This window comes from Sander vitreus, chromosome 1 (genome assembly GCF_031162955.1).
Source record: "Sander vitreus isolate 19-12246 chromosome 1, sanVit1, whole genome shotgun sequence".
NCBI lineage: Eukaryota > Metazoa > Chordata > Actinopteri > Perciformes > Percidae > Sander > Sander vitreus.
In genome coordinates, this window is record NC_135855.1 from 33411023 (window position 1) to 33420007 (window position 8985).

The window sequence follows — 8985 nt, forward strand, 5'->3', positions numbered from 1 at the left end:
AAACGGAACAGGCCCTGCTGTTTGAATACTGTTCACAGGAGAGTTCGTAGATCAGACAACATGAGACTAGCATACTTTTTTTATCCTGACTTTCCATGAGCAAATTTTGGCAAATTTTGTGACACTTGAAATTAATGCCAGACCCGGTTTCCTTTCAACCCAATGTTGACCTCCCTGTTAGTACTCTATTAGAGTATTAATTTCCACTACTTTGCCTGGTTTCAATTTATTAACCTACTTGACAAATTGTCTTCACAATTTTGTGCCTTCAGATTTAATAGATGTATGATGTAATATACAGCATTTATATAATGGATTTGAAAACACTCTCATAACAATGTCCCTCTGCTGTCAAGGGTTTAGATGGGTAGACCTTTCATGAAGCATAGGGAGTGTTTCCTAATAGTTACAAAGGTTTGCCATCATGCTGAAAGAGTGACAGTAAAGTAAGATTCTAACTTTCTTACATCTGACTCTCTGATCCTTTCTTCCTTTTGTAGTAGTTTTTGTACACCCTTCATAGCAATTTAATATGTTTTGCAAGAGAGGATGAGGCAATAACAATGCAATCTCTTTTTTGTTCTCCCTCCAGTATGGCAGAGTATTCCTTCTAATCTTTTGGAACTTCTCTGCAGATATTCCTGAAAGGCCTGAGATGACATTCCTACTGAGGTTTTGATCAAGCCATTCCCTTTAGGTGTCTAAGATTCTTAGCCTTCATTCATTATGACAATACTTTTCCTGAAATGTTAATGCTTAAGGCCCAATTGTTTCGCCAGTGATCACAGAATCATCAGAAAGTTACCAATATGTAACTGCTATATGTTCCTCTTTAACATTAGATATAAAACCAGTGTTGTTATGCAATATATCCATACTGTCACAAACCAAACAAAATAATTGGTTTCTTGTGTAATAATAGTGTGATATATATTTTTTTAAATTGTATGCAATGCTGTACTGTATTTTTTACATCAATACTTTTTGACTTGTAGTCAAGCATCATATTCAGTTGTTTTGGCAGTAGTGAAAACTATCTGATTTACTGACACACCAATTTCACCACACATGCCTTGGCTTTTTAAGAATAGACTGTGCTGTAATGACACATTTCATTCTTGGGAATTATAGCCGTGTATTTACTATGCTATAGGTTGTATAACAAATTATTGGCAGTTACTATACTACTACTGATGCAAAGATGTTCACATTGTATTGTATTTTATAGTCAAATGCTGTACACACGTCACCCAACATACATCATCCAAATATGTTGCTGTTAACATTCCTTTTGAAGATTTAAGGGCAAATTGACGCTTTACAAATACTGACAGTCTTTGACTCAGCTTGCAGACTGCTGGCTAAGCAGTTATTTTAGTACACTTATTCTACCCTTAATGGCAGGCATGTTTATCTTTTCCCTTAACTAAACCAACATCCCACTTGTTTTCAGCCAAGCAACTTCCTATAGGTTCTCTGACAGCATTGGCACACAAACGAGTAGGTTACAATGGAGAAGGAGGTGGACTAGGAGGCAGGCAGAAGAGGTGGAAACAGTAGAAAGGAGATTTTAAAGCAAGCTAAGCCACCAACTGCTCCTGCACATTTTTTCTCTTATCTTAATAAGTAATGAGGCTGCCACAGGCTGACAATGAAGTATTTTGAAAATAGTTCTAATGTATGGCTTTGAAAGGAGTGGTTGGGCATTGATGTATGGCACAAACAGGCTTGGAAACAAGTGAAATATTAATGGGCTGTTTCCCAGGAGTTAATGTGGGATTTACCTGATTGCTTTGGTGAGAGACCGGCTGGGATGTGGGTGGTGGGGCAGCAGGACAAGGATATGACTGAGAGACTAGACTTTGGGATTGGAGTGATGTGAAGGTGTGGATTGGCTTTCAGTTATCAGATTTAATACAGCCAGCCACCATATGTATTAACATTGATCATCGAGCCAACTCATTGCCGCAGGACTAATTGGCAAGTCAAGAACACTTACAAGAGGCAAATATCAAACCAAACAAACTGAAGCCTTTCTGTACAATTGTAGGATTGTTAAAATGTATCTAAAATCTAATATTTCTATTCATAAAGACTACTAATTCAACTTCTATTTATTAACTCTTGCAACAGGAATGAACACAACCATCCATCTCTTTTCTTGTTGCTAATTAATCACCTGAGACTATTGGATTAACACTTTGTCAAACCAGCCTATCATATCTGGATACACCACAAGGGAGCAGCAGTGTTAAAGGAAGAGGGCTCAGCAGGTTGTTAAAACACATCACATCATAGTGCAGGGAGGACAACTGAAGTCTGTTTCTGTTTTTGTGGCAATTTTCCAATGTGATAGACATGCAGTGAAAACAAAAGTTCACAGTTTTTAGTGAAAAGTCAGAACAAGTATGAAATCCCAAGTAATGCCTCCCTTTGCCTGAAATAAAAATCCTCATAACTGAAAGTTTTTTGGAATACATTTTATATTGTGTAAACAGTAAAGGAATAGCAGAAAGGCCAACTGTTCAAATAGTGTGGCAAAAGAGTGAGCATAGAGTAATAGTCTAAGTGCTTTACCCAGGAGATGAGGCCTAAAACAACACTGACACACAGAATTAAAAAGTTCCGTTTGAGAGCAGCAGTGGCATCCCAGAATGCTTGGAAATGCCATTCAAGCCCTGAGAAGGTCAATAGTTAGAATAACTTTTGTTAGAGGAAAAGGAAAAATTGGCTTCACTGTCACAAATTGCTTCCAGATTCTTTTTTTCTCGGAGCAAGTTATTACCAAAATTGAGTGCAGACACTGACACCGTTTTAGCAGAATCATACATTTCTCTTTGAAGTGTAGAATGAGTGGACACTCTCCTAAATCTGAAACATGGCCCTCTTTCTTGTCAAGTCTCCTGCCTCCTATTTGTTGCATGTGGAATCAGTGCTCCGCTGGCATTTTATGCACATGAGGTTAAGGAATAGTTTTAAATGATGGAAAATTGCCCAATATTTCAAGCAAATGGCCTAGTTTTCCTTCCGTACTTGTCTGTGGTTCCTGCATATGTTGCTAAGATGAATCATGTTTTGTTTTTGTTACTATGTAGAAAGCCTATTCAGTACCTCACCATTTTAGTGATTCATTTACATCAGTTGTGACAGTCCCTTATTTAATTGACATCAACAGTGGTTGCCATGTTATACAGTATACATACAGTATATCATGAGGCATTGATCATGATCATGATGATCATGCTTTGCTTTCCTGGAAAGCTGGAGGGTTGCTGCTTCTGTCCTATACTGTTTTCAACCTTAAGATCTTGATGTTGTAGTTTTGACCAATATATGGATATCATAATACAAAATTCCAATGTTATTTTGGTAACTGTGGACAAAGGCACCCTTTTGGATATTCATAGTTTAATTTGACCAAGGAAACAAGCTTGAAACCTATTTTCATACAGCAACAGACAACATTTGTTCTCCTTCGTTTCACCAAAAAGTAGTTCCATAATGCAAAAGGTAATCAGGGTAATAACTTTTAATGCTAAACTCAAAATTGCTTCTCTTTATAGTGTGGTTATAATTTAAACTGTATTAAAGCCATCTGAGCTTTACATGTTCTTGGCACATAGGGCACACAGGCTGCTCCTGCTGACCATTCATGTTTACAGTCGCTACAATAACAGTGATTAGTACAACGTTACGATAAACTTATAGGTAAATTGGCCATACTACGACAACAGGACCCAAGTTGTTAAAAACACAAACAGAACTTCTTAAAATCGGGCCTCCACTGTTGTAAATCACTTACAGATTAGTTTCCTTATGATGTTTCACAGTGTTTGGTGCTTTGGATATTAGCTCTCCAAACAGGTTCTATCACTCAGGTTTAAGTTCTCCGTTTAGAACCCAAAGTGCTTCAACTGTGCGATAGATAGCTCTTTTACGTTGGGATTGTTCTCTTTTTGAAGGGAAGTGTAATGTGGGGTGTTAAGTAAGCCCTTCCCAAAACTAGTGCTACTGCTTTCAGCTAGTCTGAGAAAGACTCATGGTGGCAGTTGCTGTGACAGGGCGACTTTCTCATCTTCTGTCAATCATCGTCTCCTGAACAAAACAAGCCTGTACTTCACAGCTTTAATGAGGCCTCACAATGTGAGTCTTCATTTTACCTTTGAAAAAAACATCCTCAATTACAGTAAACTTCTATTTCATTGGCCGATCAAGCACCCTTAGTCACTATAATATCCTGTCGGAAGGCCGTATTTGCCACACTCAGGCTCTCCTCCCTTTTTCACTCCTCTTGAACAGAGTACCACTGCTGCTTGAAATGAAAAGCAAATATTAATATTCGCTGGTGTTACTTACTGGAAGGTAAAATATGGGAGGCCCAGGGAGGTGTTATACATTCCCCATTTAATGAATTTCACTTTTTTTCTGTAGTCTGTAGATTTAAAGAGCAAATGGGTTGCTCATGCTAAATGGTAAAAGCAACCCTCTCTCTATAATATGTACAGTTAACCATTTAAAAACGTTATTGTAATCCTTTTAGAGGTTTGATAGTGAATAAACAGCAGTATCTCAAATAGTCTTTAAAGGTTTTTGGTTGTTGCATACTTGAGGTTTTCTGGGTATCACACAGCCAAGTCATTGAGTTTATGAACCAATGATAAGAGTAATTCTAAATTATGCATGAAATCAGAATTCACATATGGTAATGCTGGATATAAATTCCTGTTAATATGTGTTTTGGTTTGCAGTGATTGTATTGAGGGAGGTGTCTAAAGTAGTGGGTAACTGGCTGAGAGGATTATGTTTGGATGTCACATGTTTATGAGTTAGCTAACGATATATAAGTCAGACAACCAGCGGATTAGCCAAACTGTTTTGTTGTTTTACCGGGGACCACTTAACCTCTGGTTAGCTGGGCATAAATCTGGCCTCAGTTGAGCTAGCCAACACACATAGCCTCCACATCGTTCTTCCTCCATCCACCTAGCTACTCTGCAACGCTGCAATTTATTAAAAACCTGTAAAACACATTTGCAAGCTTTAATTATCAACAAAAGTCCTGTGCAGTATCTTTTTCAATGTTTCAGAGAACCAATCCAATTTACATTAACTCCAGTGCAAAATCGATATATAAGCAATTTATCTCCAATCTTTTGTCGAACACAGAGACACAATAATTTATAGCAGTTGGTAGCTATGAGTTTTCGGGGCTGTTTTTGTTCTATTAATGCAATTTTATTTGACCAAAGATGGACATCTTTGTACAAATGATTAAGAACAGTTGCTTAAAGCTCCAATCCCAAACACCGAAAGCTGGTTAGTATTGAAGGCTCTTTATGAGAAGAAGGGAGAGCATGCTCTGTAATTTCAGTCCGATGGATGGCTTTCACACCAGTGCGCTCACATTAGGAGACCAATTACTGCATGGGGAGATGAAAGAGACTTAGTAAATATGAAATAGGTCGTCTGAGGTGACATTAATAGAGTTAACCCAGGGACAGGGTGAGATCTAAGGGGCCTCAACCATATTAACCAATCTGTCTGTGTCTGCGCACACAACAGCTGATCGAAGATAATGACCATGTGTGTCATCAAAACACAATGGCCACTATCGTGTGTGTGTGTGTGTGTGTGTGTGTGTGTGTGTGTGTGTGTGTGTGTGTGTGTGTGTGTGTGTGTGTGTGTGTGTGTGTGTGTGTGTGTGTGTGAGAGAGAGCATGGGTGCTGGTGTGTTCATTTTACTTTGACTCTTCCTTATCTAGATACCTGCTGAAGAAATAGAAAATGCACTGCATACATTGGGCCTCTATAGGAAGGATGTCTGTTGTGTCTGTCAGCTCCTTACCTGGTGAATCTGTTGACATACCAGCATTGAGTACAGATGGAAACAGATCCCTAACCATGTTTTGGTGGTATAAGGGGGTAGACAGTAGAGGTTGTGAGTGGATGGCCTTTTATTACATTCATTGTAGCATAGGTTGTTTACCGTACTCCACCCTCATGCTCCTGACAGCACCTTTGAAATATGGCACTTTTGCTTGTTGGCTTTCTTCAGCTTTTCCGTCCAGATTTAAAAGCATATTGGTGTTTATGCACAGAGAGCTATAATGATCCATCCTACCATGCGGACGAGGGGACTGAGTCCTCTGCTCCACATAAATAAGCACCAATTTGGCCATCTGCTTGGATTCTTTCTGTCTCCCTGGAGACCCCCATCTGCCTTTACATTATCAATTACAGTTCTGCCATGCTGCTACCCCCCACTCCTCCACCACCACAGACTTGGCCACAAACCCCCCCCATGTACGAGCACTTTTATCACTAACACCAATATCCTCCAATATACAGCAGTAGCCCTTGCACTTTTTTACCTATCACTACCATTACCAAATACTTATCTCATTTTGTTGCTATCTAGTTATATGACTCGCTGATCATGTGATACATGAACATAATTCTGTTTAGACAGTACAGTGTTTTGACTGCTTTGACCTGGTTGATGGACACGTGCTACCACCCCACCTACTTCCGTAAATGTAACACTTTAAAGTTTCTTGAAAGTGTCTTCGACGTTTCTTTAAATATCTATCAGTTACTTTTCGAAATCCACATGAACCATTCTTCACATCGGCATGAATTAGATCCATCGCACAAGAGTTTGTCAAAATGTCCCAAATGATGTCACTTTTAAAGCTGGTTCACCCGTGCACTCCCGTTATTTCCTTCTTCCAAAACAGTGGTGAAGAACAGCAGGAGCAAATGCCAGGAAATCAGAGCACACAAGGCCAAATTGCCTCCCTAGTTACCCTGTGACTGGTTGCTGAAAAGCAATGTAGCATTTAAAAAGTTATTTTTAAATGGAGTCTGTTGCAGTGCTCACTCCACATAAAATGCACCAGGGATACATTACATCATACAGCAAACTTCACATAGAACAATGAGGGCAAAACACCATCACCGATTTGTTTTAACCGAATATTCTCTAATCCAGCTCAGCTAAACACACAAAAACACAGAATCCGTCAGCATGTTAGCGTGTCGTTAACTACCAAGCCTGTTTGTAACTGTTAGGCTACTTTAAGCTCTTTATCGAGATGAATTGTAGATGAGAATTTGTTTGTGTGTGGTGTGTGTACGTGTATGTACATGTATGTGTGTGTATATGTATATATTTGTATTCATGTATTTCTCCGAATGATTTGTATATGTGACAGGAAGATGTTTGTTAAATAAGTAAATTTGTGGTGTCTTGTAATCCCATGTTGGATGGGCCAAAATGTTTGGCATGACACAGAAATAAAATCTAACCTAATATATATATATATATATATATATATATATATATATATATATATATATATATATATATATATATATATATATGTGTGTATATATATATATATAAAAATGTGTATATGTGTGTGTGTATATATATATATATATATATATATATATATATATATATACACACACACACACACACACACACACACACACACACACACATGGCCATGTACACATGGTGTATGTATGTATATATATGAGGTTTTTCTCAAAATATTACCCTTCTCTCCCAGGTCTGTAACATTATTGTTTTTTCCTACAATGGCCTTAGAACGCTGTCGGAGCAGAAGCAACTTGCGTTTGCCAACATCAAGCTGACAAGAAACTCTGTGGCATTTTCTGATCAAAGATACTTACAAGTGCAACAGCAAGAACGCCAGGTCAGCATCTGATTTGCAGGCTTCTGTTTGTCTCAGGTCTCGCCATTCTGAAAACGCAGGTCCGATATTTACTTGTGTCTGACTCCTTGATCGGTCAGTCTGCCGTTTCCTCTTTCTCTGTTCCTCCGACAATGCTTTCCTAGCTTTCTGCTTCTTTTTTGCCGGTTCAGCCATGACGATTGTGTGAAAAACTCCATTGCTACCTTGTTCTTATAGCTAGCCGGTTCCTGGGTGGGGGCGTGTAGCGGCGTGTATGTGTGCAGTGCCGTGAAGCAATTTGTTACATCGCAAGACCTGATATCACACAATACTTCCTGACGCTGAGGCCGGCGGCCCGCTGGCCCAACGTTGCAAGGGTGGTTTTTCCGCTCACAGGCGCTAGGGGGAAGCGAGATGGCCACCATTTAACCTGACAAAAGTCATATAACCATTCCAGTGACTCCAAAGCTGTTCAGTTAAGGTAAATTAAGCTAAAAAAAACTGCATAGTTCCCCTTTAAAAGAATCCAACCTACAGAGGAAATAACAACAGGAAATGCTGAAAAGAAATGTGTTAGATATTGTCTTACTACCACATGATTTTTACAGGAATAAAGTACAGAAGCTGTTTAGTCATTGAACTTACAGACTGCAATATATAGTCAGCTGTCATAACTGAACTCAACATACACTGAATGCTGTAGCATGTGTTTTCAAATCATCGTTTGTGATTCTTTCTACCTGCAGTGTGGCACTCTGTACCTCGGATGATTGGGTGAGTTTGTTCCAAAGTGTGAATGTGAGAAGACACCAGCTTGACGGTGAGAAGCCCCCTTGTTCTGCGGTTTCCAGGAAAAGCGGTGAGGTCCTCAAGGGAACAGGTATGTGTGGGAAGAGGACCCTTGTCAAGAGCATGGCGCCTCATTAATATGGAGACAGGTGCTCTTTTGATGAGTTCATAAGCAGTTCACCAGCAGCCTGGAAGTAGTGCACTTTACAAGGCTGTTCAAAGATCTTTGACATCTGAGGAGAGCCAGTGAAGCCAATAATCCTACTTTCAGAATGTGAGTCTTTCCTCTGAGATCAATCCCAGATCGAAACATCAAATAGAACTGCTGCTTTTCTCTTTTTAAACCCCCCTCCTCCCCTTACAAAAATCACTTACTAGATGGTATTAGACAAGCTAGCAAAAGTGTCATTACCGCTGGGAAGAGGGGATGGATAGATTTCCGTGAAATTGTGGAATATTTTCCACCAATTTAAGCCTATAGTTAAGAGTGCAG